The sequence below is a fragment of the Olea europaea genome, unplaced genomic scaffold (assembly GCF_002742605.1).
Source record: "Olea europaea var. sylvestris unplaced genomic scaffold, O_europaea_v1 scaffold528, whole genome shotgun sequence".
Taxonomy (NCBI): Eukaryota; Viridiplantae; Streptophyta; class Magnoliopsida; order Lamiales; family Oleaceae; genus Olea; species Olea europaea.
Genome location: NW_019263600.1, coordinates 314692 through 331162, shown reverse-complemented (window position 1 = coordinate 331162; position 16471 = coordinate 314692). Strand labels below are relative to the sequence as shown.

General features: G+C 41.9%; 1 pseudogene; it reads left to right on the top strand.

Moving 5' to 3' along the window:
* Positions 1 to 705: 705 nt before the first annotated feature.
* Positions 706 to 15024, top strand: LOC111388739 (annotated as a pseudogene).
* Positions 15025 to 16471: the final 1447 nt, after the last annotated feature.

Genomic DNA, 16471 nt, shown 5'->3' with positions numbered 1-16471 from the left:
CAACCCATATGTTTTCGGGTACAGTCCCTTCTAATAATAAAATATTTTTTCCCCTATCCATAAACTATTTTTAGCATGCATTTGACTTGTGCCTTTTTATTACAATATTATTGTAATCTCGAGACTATGATATATAAAGACATAAGATAAGTCTCTTTTGGAAATATGTGGCTTCATTTTGATCAGAAACATTATGAGGACCGATATGAATTAGTACAGTTTTGATCACATTTGGTGCTAAGTTCATACCACATACTACCAGATTGGTTGGAGGATGCATGTCGATAAGGATGTTGACATTTGTAGCTGTGTAATGGTCTTACATCACTTAATTGGTGTAATGACGTCCATGTTCGGTGTTAATATTTTTGTTGGACCGGATCATGTTACGTAAGGTTACATCATTGAAGTCATACTTTTGTGGCCACCTATGTAGTCTAACCCGGGTGTTAAAACTTTGTTATAGCAATCAAATGTTTGCCCAACTAAGAGAATGTTGGAATAATTAATAATTCCATATTTGGGCTTCACATTCGATTGCAAATTTTACGGGTTAGATGTATGGCTCATAATGATATTGTGTTTGGGCCAAATTTATTAAGTGATCAATTGAGTATTTTACACCTTACGGGTTGTAATTAATTTGATGTGGTAATTTAAAGTATGTGGGCCGAAAATAAACTTTAATTAGAATTCTAGTCGTAATGAGATGGCTTAATTATTTTCTATATAAAGGCTAGGTCCCCTCTACTCTTCATACGTTTTTTTATTGGCTTGCCTAATTGATAGCAAATATTTTTGTGAGGAACAAGGAGAGGAAGATCTTGACTACTATTACAATTACTATTCATATCAACAATGACTTCCACATGTATGAATTCGTTTTATTAATTTAATTTTGGTGATTCTTGATTCTTAATATGATTGAAAATAAATGTTAACTGGATCACCATCTCAAATTTGTCTGAACGTGCAGATAACTGGCAGCACTGGAAAGCTTCAGCATCAAATAACACATTCTAATGAGATTGTTACCAAACATACTTCAAGTTGAGTTGAATTAAAATGTTGCTACGTCAGTTGAGGATGCGAACTACCAATTAGATTCAGAATCTGCTAGCTGTCCCTCTACCTCACTTCAGGTGCTATATGCTGCTCCAGTTCAACAAAAGATGAGAGAAGAATGGGCATCTATACGAATCCAAATAGCCTTTAGAGGATTTCTGGTATTGTAAGCTTTACACAGTTAATGAACTTACAAAATCACCTGTGTTTGATCGTACCTGAATTTTTACAGGCTTCACAAAACATTTCATCTTTCTTTCATCATCTCTTCCTTTTATTTTGAGTTGTTCTGTAACTACACGACAAGAAATATTTTAGGAGCATAATGTGATTTTTTCATTGTAAGTGTGATAATGTTTGTCCCAAAAACAAAGGAATGGAAAATATTGATGCTTATACAGTTATGACATGGACATAAATCAACCTCAACATGAGTCATGACTGCTAAGAATTCATTCGCAAAGGAAAAAATTCTCTTGTATCACATCAAAATTTGCATTTAATCTGGGCTTATTTATCACTAGTACATATAAAGCCTTTCAAAGTTTTTGAAATTTATGGAGAGAGAGAATTTTATGTGTGAGAAATAATATTTAATTGATATATATATACTGTCATGTTAGCACCTTGCTAGTCAGTTTTTTCCTTTTATTTTTCAATGGTAATTCCTCAAGTATTATTTCTGTAAAATTTATGTTGATTTTTTTGTACTTATAGCATTGTTCATTAAGATATGACATTGTTGATGGAAATATCATAAATTAATTAATTTTCCTAAATTTCTTTCATAATAAAGCACGATAAATATCTTATCACAAGTAACTTTTATGCGTTAATATCTATATTTTAGCCAAAAATGCTCGGGTGCACATTGGTAGTTCATGTACTCTGAAACTTCAAAAGTCCTACTGTGTTAATTGAAATAACTGGTAAAATATATATGGCCCAATTTCAAATGACACAAAAAATAATAATAAAAATAATAAATTGTTCTTCGATTTGAAGTTTTATTTGGCAGCAACTGCAATACTTGATCTGTAGATTATGTATAGACATGTAGTATACATTAGTTTTCAGATAAGTACTAGAGTGCATGCTAATGGAGATGTATTTAGTTTTAACTTATACATATCTTATATGGACATAATATGAGTATGTTGTGAACTTATTATATTCTCTTATCTAACTATTGCACTTGGGGAAGTATATCCAGATTTGGAGAGTTATTGAGGCAATATTAAACAGCAATTTATTGGTTGTGGTCTTGTGTCAAAGAAATTGAAGTAAGATCCTTTAGCAACACATTTCTTTCAAACAAATTCCATTTTATGGTCTTATTGTTCTTTGTATTGCAAAAATCTACAATACATGAGCACAGCCAAGGCTTCTGTTTACATAAAAAAAGGTCACCGGTCTTCATTTCTAGCTTCTCTAACCTAGACATGATGCAAAGGAAGCACACCTGAAAAGCAAGTTTAGGATGAATTTCGTGAGAAGATTTACTCTTTAGGATGTCTTGGTTTGCTTTAATGTTTTCCATTAGTAATTAAAATTCTTGTAAGTTGCTCAGTGGCTTCTCTAGCGTTTCCAAGAATTATAAATAGGCATATATGCTGTACTAATCGATTTTCCGAGATGAATGGTCGTTCCTTGGCCTCTTGTTTGTGCTTGATGCTCATCCAGAATATATTGATTATGGATCACAACCAGTCCCTCGTTAAAAGCTCATTCATTAATATTTATCTCTGCTGCTTCTTTCTAGTGTAGAATTTTAGAAGAACTGAAGCTGTCTTGTGTCATTACCCACTGCTCATATGCAAGTAGTTGGATAACTCTATGCACTTTAATGGGTGCTAAGAAGTTAGATTAGAGCATATAAGTTTATTATTGCTTGTTTTTTGGGGGTTATTCCTGGCATCATTATTCTTATCCTTGACTAGTATTAATTAATTTCTTTCTGCATGCCATAAAAAACTTATGGTCTAGAGATATGATAATGATATTTAGGTTTTAATCACAAGTTGCCCCTTGCAGAAGACTGATCCTTTCTTGGTTTCCAAGAATTATATGCAACCTTTCTGCCTTTGGTCTCTGACGATGCCAATATTGATACAACTCAAGGAATACATCCCGAGGACTCCATATATACCCCATCTCATCTCTTTGCTATGGTCCTCGGGGTCTCCCTAAGACCTCGAGGTATTTTTGTCCTCGGGATACCTCGAGGACATATTAACATCCTCTCAAGTCCTCGAGGATAGTCCTCGGGACATATACCACCAACATACCTCCTAAGACCTGGGTATCTAACAAACAAATCTAAACACCCAAGGATTCTGTATCAACCCTTATACCACTTGTCAAACAATTCCATTACAAGTAGGGCACTCTTTATAAATAGAAATTCCCTTGGATAAAAACATCCAACCAGCACAATCCTACTAGAAGTACACTACCTACTCCTATAAAAGTAGAATCTTGGGCCATTATTCAAGTACGTTTTTCATTGTTCTCCAGCACATAGCCTCACGCACAAAATTCCCTTTCTGACTTAAACATCGGAGGGGTGATGAGAACACACCTCGTTGCCTTTGTTTCAGGTACCGGAAGATCACATTCGTGCTCCTCATCGGTTATCAAGCTCGGAAAATCTACAGGTACGATTTTTGGTAGCATCATTGGCGCCGTCTGTGAGAAATGCTACCAAAAGCCATGGTAAACACACGTTCAGGTCTTCCACTAGCAAGCTCATCCGCTCCAAACCAACCCCCTCCTGAGGATATCCCTACTCCTCAAGAGGAATCATTAGAAGTGCCAGAGCCCCAGCGGGCAGTCGTCACTGCTGGAGCCTTTGAAGAGCTCAGACAACAGGTCGCCACACTAACTCAGCTGCTAAGTCAAAGAAATTCGCATCCGTCACCCACACCAGCACCCCAGGGGGGTTTTATAGCTGATGCTCGAGCTCGAGCTCAAAGATATGTCCCTAACAATGGTGGAGCAGGGGCCTCGGGTATACCACATGTGACCTCGGCCTCGAGATTGGTGACCATGGAGTCCGGGGAACTCGCTAGGATTATTTAAGAAGGAATTACGGCGGGCCTACTTCAGGGCAACAAAGGGACGACAAGATTCAGTCCCAACACTCCCTTTACTCCCTAGATATTAACATTCCCCTTGCCAAACAGATTTAAGTATCCTAGGATCAAAGAATATGATGGGACCACCGATTTGATCAATCATCTTAACGTATACACGGACGTCATGAATCTACAGGTCGCACCAGATTAGGTGATGTGCAAGGCCTTCTCGCAAACTTTGACGAATGCTGCTAGGGATTGGTTCTCAACCTTAGAGCCCAACTCCATAGCCTCATTCTCGGATTTGGCGGACAAGTTCTCTGCTTTCTTCGTAAGCAGTAAATGCATCAGGAAGATAGCGGCTTCCCTCATGCAACTTAGACAAGGGCAAAATGAGACCCTACGTGACTTCATGACCAGGTTCAACAAGGAAAGACTTCAGATTCCCGACCTACACATAACTGCAGCAGTTTCTGCCCTCACATATGCTATAAAGTGCGAGGCTTTCAAGATGTCTTTATCCAAAACTCCGCCAAAGACAGTGACCGAGCTTCTTACCCGAGCCAAGAAGTACATAAATATGGAGGAAACACTGAACCCGAGAAAGGTTGGACCACCCCATTACAAGGTCGAGCATAAACGACAGCACGACCCGAACCCCCGTGAAGAACAACATCGGAATAAACAGAGACAGGAGGTTCCCCCGACGTCATTCACGCGTTTAAATACGCCAAAGACCAATATATTGATGGAGATCAAGGATATGAAGGAACTCAAATGGCCTGTCAGAATGAGGTCACCACCCGAATCCAGGGACATGAACAAGTACTGTGAGTTCCATCGGGATCATGGGCATATCACGGAGAACTATAAGGCCCTGCAACGGGAGATTGAAGCCCTTATTAAAAGGGGACTCTTGAGTTCCTACGTCGGTAACGACAAACGCTCGAGGAATGATCGTGGCAGGGAAAAAGCCCCTGAGGCAAAAAGGGATGGTCAACCCACTGCTGGAACCATCAATATCATCATTGGGGGCATTGCCTCGGGAGGAGACTCCAATAGTGGAAGAAAACAATATGCCCGACAATATGCTTTGGCCTCTGGGATGCCTCATGGAAAGTTGGAGGATATTACTTTTGGGACCGGGGACTTAGAAGGTGTATCACTTCCACATGATGACGCCTTGGTAATCTCAGCGATTGTGGCCAATTTTGAAGTAAAGAGAATCTTGGTTGACAATGGGAGTGCGGCCAATATACTTTCACAAGAAGCTTTTGCCAAAATGGGAATCTCATCTTAGCAGCTTAAGGCGGTAAAAACTCCTCTCCAAGGGTTTGAGAGGGAAGTCATCACTCCAGAGGGTATCGTCGAGCTTCCTCTAACTTTGGGTTTTGGCCAGAAACAGGTTATGGAGATGACATCTTTTCAAGTGGTACGTGTCTCAATGGCTTATAACGCTATTCTGGGAAGACCACTCCTGAACAAGATTAAAGTCATTATGTCTACCTTCCACCTAGCCATGAAGTTTCCAACAAGTAATGGCGTTGGGGTCGTCTGTGGAGACCAGACAATGCTATGTTGCCAGGGTTCGGGAAATAAATAACGACGTCATGCAAATCTCGAGGATGGAGCCCGAGGCCGGGCAATAAGTCAGACTTGCTCCTATTGAAGAATTGATGGAAATTGAACTCGAGCATGATAAGAAGGTGACGACTGGTCGGGATCTTGACGTCACCCTAAAGACAAAACTTGTGGGTTGTTTATCTCGCAACATTGACGTTTTTGCCTGGAAGGTTGAGGATATGTCAGGGATAGACCCTAAAATTGTAGTCCATAGGCTTAACATTACCCCAGGGGCCAGACTAGTAAAGCAGAGGAAAAGACAGTTTGCCCCAGAACGTCGGGAGGTCATTCGCGAAGAAATTAACAAACTCGTCAGTGCTCAGTTCATTCGGGAGGTCCAATATCCCGATTGGCTTGCCAATGTTGTTTTAGTGAAGAAGGCCAATGGTAAGTGGAGGGTCTACATTGACTTCATAGATCTTAATAAAGCATGTCCAAAGGATAGTTATCCCCTACCGCAGATTGACAACTTGGTGGATAGCACGTCTGGACATAAGCTATACAGCTTCTTGGATGCATTTTCTGGTTATCATCAAATCCTCATGGCCGAGGAAGATCAAGAAAAGACATCATTCATGGCCGATTCTGCCATATACTATTATAAGGTCATGCCTTTCAGTTTGAAGAATGCAGGGGCAACATACCAAAGGCTCATCAACAAGTCTTTGCCAACTTGATTGGAAGGAATGTGGAAGTGTACGTTGATAACATGGTGGTCAAGAGCAAACAGGTGGACCATCATATTTCGGATCTTGAAGAGGTTTTTGACACCTTGCGAAAGTACGGAATGAAGTTGAACCCCACAAAATGTGCATTTAGCGTGGCCTCGGGCAAGTTCTTGGGCTTTATGATCACTCACCGGGGGATGCCAACCCTGACAAAATACAAACCTTGGTGTCTATGAAATCACCAAGGAACAAGAAAGAGGTACAGAGGTTGACTGGTAGGATAGCAGCCTTGAATAGGTTCATGTCTCGAGCATCAAACATGTGCTATCCCTTCTTCAAAGTCCTCAGAGGAAACCAAGGCTTTGATTGGAGTGAAGACTGTGAGAAAGCTTTTCAGGAGCTCAAGCAGACATTGGCATCTCCTCCTATTCTCACTAGGCCTGAGCCTGGTGACACCTTATTTTTGTACGTGGCCGTATCTCAAAACGCGGTCAGCGGGGTCTTGGTAAAAGAGATTAACAAAGTCCAACAACCTATCTACTATGTAAGCAAAGTCCTACTAGATGCGGAAACAAGGTATACTTTGGCAGAACAACTTGCCCTTGCCTTGGTTATAGCAGCACGGAAACTCCGGCAGTATTTTCAGTCTCACCCTATTGTGGTGCTCACTAATCAACCACTTAGGCATATACTTCAGAAGCCGGACGTATCGGGAAGACTGATGAAATGGGCAATCGAGCTTGGAGAATTTGACATAGAATTCAAACCACGCCCATCTATCAAAGCCCAAGCACTAGCTGACTTCATTGCAGAACTAAGCCCTAGGCCTCGGGGGCCAAGTGACAGCTCGAGCATGAGCATTAATTTGGACACTTGGCAAATTTTTGTGGATGGAGCATCGAACTCCTCGGGCTTGGGCGCAGGGGTCATCATCATCAACCCTGACAAACAAACAGAGATCCAATGCGCTCTTAGGTTCGAGTTTGAAGTAACCAATAACGAGGCCGAGTATGAGGCCGTCGTTATTGCTCTGGAGCTAGCCCTTTGCCTTGAGCTCGAGTTCGTAAAGATATTCAGCAATTCACAACTGGTGGTCGGACAGATTGAAGGATCATTTGAAAGGAAAGACGAGAAAATGAGTTTGTACTGTATGAAGGTTCAGGATCTTCAACGAAAATTTAAGAGTTGTGAAATTGCAAAAATTGCTCGAAAAGACAACGGAAAAGTCTACACATTATCCAGGCTTGTGTTCACGGGGGTAGACAGCCTTAACAGAATAGTTCACATTAAAATCATCACAGAACCCAGCATCAGTCAAATCCTCGACATCATGGACATTGACAATGAACCATCCTGGATGGACCCAATCATAGAATTCATCACAAGTGGAAATCTACCAAGCGATGCCAGGTTGGCTAGAAGCATCAGAGCTCGAGCTTCTAGGTACTGCATGATCAGCGGTGTCCTCTTTCGCAGAAGTATTACTCTTCCATACCTAAGGTGCCTCAGACCATCAGAGTCATCACAGGCCCTTGCTGAAGTTCATGAAGGCATGTGCGGGAATCATCAAGGAGTCAGGGCCTTAGCCTTTAAACTCGTACGATATGGGTACTATTGGCCAACTATGAAAAGAGACGTCTCAGAATATGTTAAAAGATGTGATAGGTGCCAGAGGTTTGGTAATGTTATCCACTCACCAGGCGAAGACCTCACCAACATTAACTGTTCGGCCCCGTTTGAACAATGGGGAGTTGATATCCTCGGCCCCTTTCCTCTGGCAAGAGGTCAATTAAAGTTTGTTGCTGTAGCAGTAGAGTATTTCACAAAATGGGTAGAGGCCGAACCTCTCGCCACAATATCGGAGCCCAAGCTAAGAGCCTTCACTTGGAGGTCTATCATTTACAGGTTTGGGATACCAAAGGTCCTCATCACCGACAATGGCAGGCAATTTGACAATCAACAGTTTAGGCACTTTTGCTCAAACCTTGGGATTGATCACCGCCTGACATCAGTTTCGCATCCTCGAGCAATGGTCTGGCCGAGGTAACAAATAGAATCATATTACAAGACCTCCGAACAAGAATAAGCAATGCTAGGGGTTCTTGGTCCAACGAACTGCCTTCTATACTTTGGACGTATAGAAAAACTCATAGGACAACCACAGGAGAAACCCCTTTTATGTTAGCCTATGGCATTGACGCAATGGTCCCGGTGGAAATTAGACTCCCGAGCCATAGGAGGCTCGTGCCAGACACCTCGGAGCATACAACTGAACATCTTGATCTCTAGGAAGAAGTGCAGGAGCAAGCCGCTATAAAGGTGGCCTCTTACCAAACTAAGACAGCAAAACATTTTAATAACAAAGTCAAGACTCGGAGGTTCAAAGCAGGCGACTTGGTCCTGAGGAGGGCCAAAGCTGCTGGTCACCCCCCAGGAAAGCTCGGGCCCATCTAGGAAGGACCCTTTGAGGTCATACGACAAGTTCGCAAAGGAGCATACAGTCTAAGAGACACTTCGAGTAGACCTCTTCCAAGGCCCTGGAATGCTGATAATCTGAAAATATATTACAAGTAACATTCTTGACGCCATCTAGGAGATTTTCTTTTTATTCCTGCATTTTTTCTTCTGAATATTATTTTTGGTTCCTAGGGCCTGCGCGCCCTTGCATTTTATTTCTCTAGTTTAGCGGGCCTGCGTGCCCATGCATGTTTTCTATTTTCTTTCATAATGAACTACGTTCAGCTTGATCCCGTTTAGGTACGTAGGCAGCTTGGATATAATATAAATCCGAGTTCAGTCCGAGAAATTAGTAAATTCAAACCTCGGGTATAACAGCCCTTTAGTTTACTTTGCGCCCAGGAATCACCAAAGCCTTGCCCCGAGCAAGCACCAAAGCCTTGCCCCGAGCAAGCACCAAAGCCTTGCCCCGCTCAAGCACAAAAAGCCTTGCCCCGAACAAGCACTCAAGAAAGCCTTGCCCCGAGCAAGCACCAAAGCCTTGCCCCGAGCAAGCACAAAAAGCCTTGCCCCGAGCAAGCACTCAAAAAAGCCTTGCCCCGAGCAAGCACCAAAGCCTTGCCCCGCGCAAGCACAAAAAGCCTTGCCCCGAGCAAGCACCAAAGCCTTGCCCTGCGCAAGCACAAAAAGCCTTGATCATATACTCAAGCGTAAGCCGTTATAGTAATACCCGGAGACATATAAAAATCCTACATCATTTTTGACAATCTCTCGAGGATATCACATGAGCAAATAACAACTATTTAAGTTAGTTTTGCTCGAAGTCTAGAGTCCTCGAGAATCGCACAATCCCTCGAGGATGTCACATGAGTAGATCGCAACTTTTTAAGTTAGTGTGCTCGAGGTTTACAGTCCTCGAAAATGTCACATTATCACTTTTTAAGTTAGTTGTGCTTGAGGTTTACAGTCCTCGAGAATGTCACAATATCACTTTTTAAGTTAGTCGTGCTCGAGATCATTTTAATCCCTTAAGATTATATGCTCGAGTTGTGGAATCCTCGAGTAAACTCTTCAATGTCACATGAGCAGATCCCAACTTTTTAAGTTAGTTGTGCTCGAGGTTTACAGTCCTCGAGAATGTCACATTATCACTTTTTAAGTTAGTTGTGCTCAAGGTTTACAGTCCTCGAGAATGTCACATTATCACTTTTTAAGTTAGTCGTGCTCGAGATCATTTTAATCCCTTAAGATTATATGCTCGAGTTGTGGAATCCTCTAGTAAACTCTTCAATGTCGCATGAGCAGTTAATTTCCAATTTGTTTGCTCGAATGTATGAAGTCCAAGGGGTCGAGATAAATAGTTCAAATGCAATAAATTAACTTCAGAGCATACATTGTCCTCGATCAAAATACATGTTCAAAGTTTAAACAAAAATTACAAAAGATCGGGGTGGGGAAGTCATCCAATGGGGCCAAGAGGAGGGTCAAGGTTACTAATGTCAATCTCAACGTCGTCCTCAAGACCGTCCTCCTCATCTCCGCCCGATCCTCTTCCATCTTCTGAACCCGAGAGCTCCAAAGTATCAGCAATGGAAGGCACTGTCTTCCGATCATCCGGAGCGACGTCGGGAAACTTTTGGCGGAGGAAGGCCCGGGCTTCTTTCAGAGCATGGAAGTACGCCCCCGACGCGTACTCCCCTTTTATCTTGTCACAGTTCTCGGAGGTTTTAAACTCCTAGGCCCTCTCCCTGACAGCCGCGAGCTCGCGCTCAAAATTCTCTGTCTTCTGGATAAGCTCGAGCCTCGCACCCTCGACCTCATCCTTTGCTACAACAAGGTCATCCCTAGCCTTTGCAGCCTCCATCCTCGCGTCATCACGCTCCTTCAATAAAACCTCGACCTGAGCCTCGAGGTCTTGAATCCTACTGTCCTTGGAGGCCATGGACGTCTCGACCCCAGCTGCCCTCTTGGCCTCCTCGAGCCCTTGCAAAGAAAGCCCTCGAGCTACACTCAACATCTGGAAAAAATGTCAAGTATTAATCTCAACCAAAAAACTTGAGGCTAAAGTCGAAAGTTCGAAGATTACCTTCACTTTAAGACCCTCGAGGACCTTCATCCCATCCTCGAGCTTCACCTCTTCCTTGTATTTGTTTACGAGGTCAGGAGCGAGGTGGCAAGTCTCAAAGTCCCCGGTAAGAGACGGGTCATCCTCAAGGTCAACCACTTTAGAAGGAGGCCGAGGAGTGACGACCCGAGGAGTGGGAGATCTAAGGTTCGGTTGTAGAGGGGTCGAGACTTGAGGATGTGCTCGAAATGTTTCCCCAGGCCCCCTCACACCCTCAGGAGTTCCTCGAGGCCTCTTCTTGCCTTTCTTCTTCGGGGGCTGCCCCTGTAGATGAGCGTCAGTCCTTGTGCTGACAAAGTTCCGAAGAGCCCGAGGATCAAAAGACATACTTGCAAAAATTTACAAACATTTTAGAACGAGCACAAGGTCAGGCTATTTTTCAAAAAAAATAATAAAGGAACATCCCTACCCTCGACGCCTCTAATATCTGCCAGGTCTATAACCTCTTCCCCAATCTCCTTCATCGTCGAGAAAAGGGGGCTGAGCCCGACCAGCATCCTCCTATGCTCTTCCAAAACATTCGGATACACCTGGCCCTCACAGAACTTCTCGACGTCGGGGATTCCCCAATCAGGCCAGAAAGGAAGGTCGGGTTCTTGGGCTATAACATAAAACCACCCCTCCCTCCACCCCTTCAAAGAGCTCGCCATCCTCGGGACTTTAAAACCCCCAATCGTCGAGAGATAGCCAAAACAAGTGTATCGAGGATGCTTCTTAAGCTCGAACACTAATTTACTGAGGCCAATGTTGGGCTCGATACCTAAGTATCTACATGCTATAAAAAAATAAACGAGCATTCTCCAGGCGTTGGGCACTAACTGTCCCGGGCACATGGAGTGCTCGATTAATAGAGCAATGAAGAAGGGGTGAAGGGGCTACCTAAAGCCAGCCTTAAGGGTCTCCCTAAAAATAACAAACTCCCCTCGTCGTGCTCGAACAATCCTATCCTCGGGGCCAGGAAATCTAACATCGCAATTAGGCATTATACCGTATTCCCTAGCTGCAACTATGGCTGAGTGCTCTTTAAGCCTGCAGGGTTCGTCTGGATACTCAAAAACCATATTAACCTGAGCCTCGGGAGTAGCCTCTAGGGAAATAGCTGTTGGTATTATCGAGGTCCCTACGTCCTCACTACTACTAGAACTATTAGAAGAATCTCGACCCTCACTACTCGACATCACTTAGCAAACTTAAGACCTAGCTTATTAATAACTTAAAGTCTCGAGCCTTACATGGAGTTCCCGATGACTTGAGAAGTTTCCAAAGTGTTACTCTCGAGCACGACCTCGCAGAACTTAGATTTACAGTGGGTAAAAGTGAAAAATAAAGGTGAGAACAGTAGGTATTTATAGGTGAAACGATGGGAGGCCAAAGGTCGCTATCTACGACCGTCCACGAAGACATGTGTCACAAATCCAAGCCATTCTCTGCAACGGTCATATCTCGACCTCTATCATCAGCCATCACTTCTCGATGACGATTCGAGAAATGACATAACTCATGTGCACCCCATCCTAAGAGCTCAATCTCTAGGAGGAGTGCACGGGGGCCAGTGACGATGCCAATATTGATACACCCCGAGGAATACATCCCGAGGACTCCATATATACCCCATCTCATCTCTCTGCTATGGTCCTCGGGGTCTCCCTAAGACCTCGAGGTATTTTTGTCCTCGAGATACCTCGAGGACATATTAACATCCTCTCAAGTCCTCGAGGATAGTCCTCGAGACATATACCACCAACATACCTCCTAAGACCTAGGTATCTAACAAACAAACCTAAACACCTAAGGATTCTGTATCAACCCTTATACCACTTGTCAAACAATTCCATTACAAGTAAGGCACTCTTTATAAATAGAAATTTCCTTGGATAAAAACATCCAACCAGCACAATCCTACTAGGAGTACACTACCTACCCGTATAAAAGCAGAATCTTGGGCCATTATTCAACGTCGAAGGGGCGATGAGAACACACCTCGTTGCCTTTGTTTCAAGTACCGGAAGATCACGTTCGTGCTCCTCATTGGTTATCAAGCTCAGGAAATCTACAGGTACGATTTTTGGTAGTATCAGTCTCCATTGAGAGGTCTTAAATGTTGTAACCATAGGAAGATTGATGTGTATTATTAGCATTTTAAGACAATTATGTGTACTCGTAAACCCAGCGAGAAGGGGATGTTATTTAATTTATTCTTGTCTAGTGGTACGCATTGCCTTTGATTTTTGGATTCGTAACCCAGGAAGGGTGGTGTGACGGTGTTGGGTCTGTTGAAGAAATTCAAGCCAGGTTGTTGAAGCAACAGGAGGCAGCAGCTAAGCGTGAAAGAGCAATGGCATATGCTATGATTCACCAGGTAAATATTCTTTTGTCCTCAAGTAATTTCACATTCTGGGAATTCCACGAACTATGCAAGTACTGCACGAGAGGTATTTACTAGAAAATTGAATAACGATGAATTTGCTTCTAATGTTTGTGCATCTCTGAATAGCTTTGCCTAAGTATGTTATGCAGATGTCCTATTGCTCCTATGCGTAACTTAAAAGGGAATAAACCATTAATAATAATAAAATAAAAGGTTCAATCCCAACTTTGAGAGCCCTCCACCGCCCCGTCCCTGTAGCATCGTGAGGGAAGTAAATCGCGTGATGTGCCCCCAATAAGTCAGAGAATAAGAGCTTGGCTGTACAGGTGCCCACAAAGAGTCCAATTCCATATTCTAGGAATCGAACTCTCACACTGCGATTGTCAATAAGGCTGAAACTACCTTACTACTGTCCTTTGCACCACTGGGTTATGCCCTGAGGGGCAATAAACCATCAATAACAGTTATGCTTTTGATGGTTTGTGTATAATTTTTAGGATGCTAGTACTATATCCAATGTGGCAGGCTGGCTGCCAAATGATATATTCAGAATTGGTAATGGGTGATTTCTGTTTGGCAAGTTGATATAATTGCATATATTTTAGGGTTCAGAGATAAAAATTGAAAAAGGGGAACAGAATTCTTTCTTTTGCCATTTCAAAGGTGTAGTATTCAGGTTTGAGGCAAAACACTAGGAGATCTGAGAATTAGAGAACAAAAACTTTCACTCTTGCCGTAGTTCTTGTTATTGAATTCTTTGTGAAATCCGTCCCATCTCTCTTTCTTATGGGCTTTCCTGTTTCTTCTCTGTCCCAAATAGAGTCTGGTTGACTCTGCTGAAGAAAGTGAAGACAATTGTCGTCATTTTGCGGTCTTTCGATTTTTTAAATTTAAAAATGAAATTGAATTTCAGCTGAGTACAGTGGCTGGCATTTCTTTCTTTGATAAAATTTCCTCCTAGTTTGTTTTAATATATTTGGGGGATTAGTAGAATTATTCGCCATGCCCCTAAAAATTCCTACATTTCAGTGGCAGGCAGGTTCAAGACAGCAAGCAACTCCTGGTTTTGAACCAGATAAGAGCAGTTGGGGATGGAATAGGTTGGAGAGATGGATGGCTCCTTAGTCCATGGGAAAACACGTTTTTAGACACTAATTTAACGGATGGAGTGAAGACTCCTGAAAATGGATCGTCTACCTCAAAGAACGGAACACAGACTCAGTTAAAGTCTACCAAGAAGAAACATTCATCAAATCTTGCAAATGATAAAATCGGTCCGTCTCATTCAAGCATTAACTCAAAGATCTCAAATGAAATAAGGCCTCTCTGTCATTCTGATGGTTGTGGTACTTCACCAAATAAGTCAGCAAACATGCAAGAAACACCGGTTCCACTAATGTCTAAACCAGCTCTTGAAGACTTGGCCGAGGAAGTTACCTCAAGGCCCAATGTTGATTCAAGTTCCCAAAGAAATCCTTAAGAAAGATCCAATTCTTCAGATAAACTAGGAAATTAGCGGTTGTCTCTTCCTAGCAATGATCAGTCTCTCTTTCAACTGATGAAAAGTCGTGTAAAGTCTCCGTTATTGCAAGAGTCCATGATTATCAACGAATCTAATAAAAACTGGGATCTATTTATGAATTGATGTCTTTCTAACTACCATTCTTTGGGCGTATTTTCTTTCCTACAATTTATTTCATCAGGTATAGGACGCGGGATTCAATCAACCAGGAAACAGAGTAGAACTGCCATCAAAAGTTCACCTTCTGCTCATAATCCTGTCATGGTTAAATCCAAATCGAATGGAGATGTGTAAAGACTTCAAAATCAAGTCCACGGGTTGATCATTAGCTTTTAGATAATCGCACGAAAGATCCTATTATCATATTCAGCAACTGCCTTTTTATTCTGGACATATAGGGTGCGTACCGTGAGGAGATGCGGTATCATTATGTCAGTTCAGAATATCTCTTGCACCGTGGCTGAGTTAAGAGACTGGCTTGTTCTCGCGGAAATAAGAATGGTAGAGATAGATTGATTATTGTAAAGGAAAATTATTGAACTTAACGGTTGAACTGTGCATTCTGCCGGTCTTCATTCAGTTTCCTTGTAGTTGGAATTCCTGGTCGATCCTTTCTTCCATCATTCACAAGTCAAGAGTGGAGAACTTGGAAGTTCTAGAATTGGGAAATATGCGTTCTGATAGTTTTCTTTTTATCACTTCATTTTGTACTCACTTTTTGCATAGTGAAAATTACATAGAACCATATATTTTGAGTTATCATTTCAAAAATTATATTTAAAGTTTATTTTATATAAAAATCAAATGATTATTCAATAATAATATTATTATTGTAGAATTAAATTAATATATTCACCCCCAACCATCCCCCCCAAATCAAAATTCACTCAATTCTCACTCCCCCTCCATTTATCCACAAGCGCTACACCATGATGATGTCGTCATTGTTGCGCATTGTGTGGCGATGATGCACACAGTAATCATCGTCGATCGGATCTATTTTTACAATAGTTGTGCAGTTATTTTGGATTTGATTTTGTGGTGGTAGAGGAGTGATTTTGGGGTGGATTTTGTTGGTAGTATTTGTAGGTAATGGTGCTGATGAGATGGTGGCAATGTTAGCGGTACTAGTGATGATGGTGGTACCAATTTTGGGTAGCAATTCTCGTGGTGTGAGTGTGGTTGCAATCATCATTGTGCTATTTGGGGAAAATCTAGAGTTTTTGAGTTTCGAAATTTTTGGGGTAATTGGTGGTGGTTTGCAATTGGTGGGGGGTGTTTATAGTTGGTGTTGGGGTTGGCGGTAGGGGTGTTGGTGTGGTGGTGGTAATTTTGGTGGTGATCGTGGCGGTGACAGATAATTCTTGGAATCAATTCATATAATATAATACGTAAGTTCAAAAAATTTTCCAATTAATTGCTGTTAAATATGTACTTAATCTCTTATATATGAAAATTTCTCTTTTGCATATCCAAGTTCAAATACTTATTATACCTCTTTTTAGCTAAAATTATTAGTAACCCGTAATATTAATTAAAAGTCAAGATTTAATTTCAGTTACATAT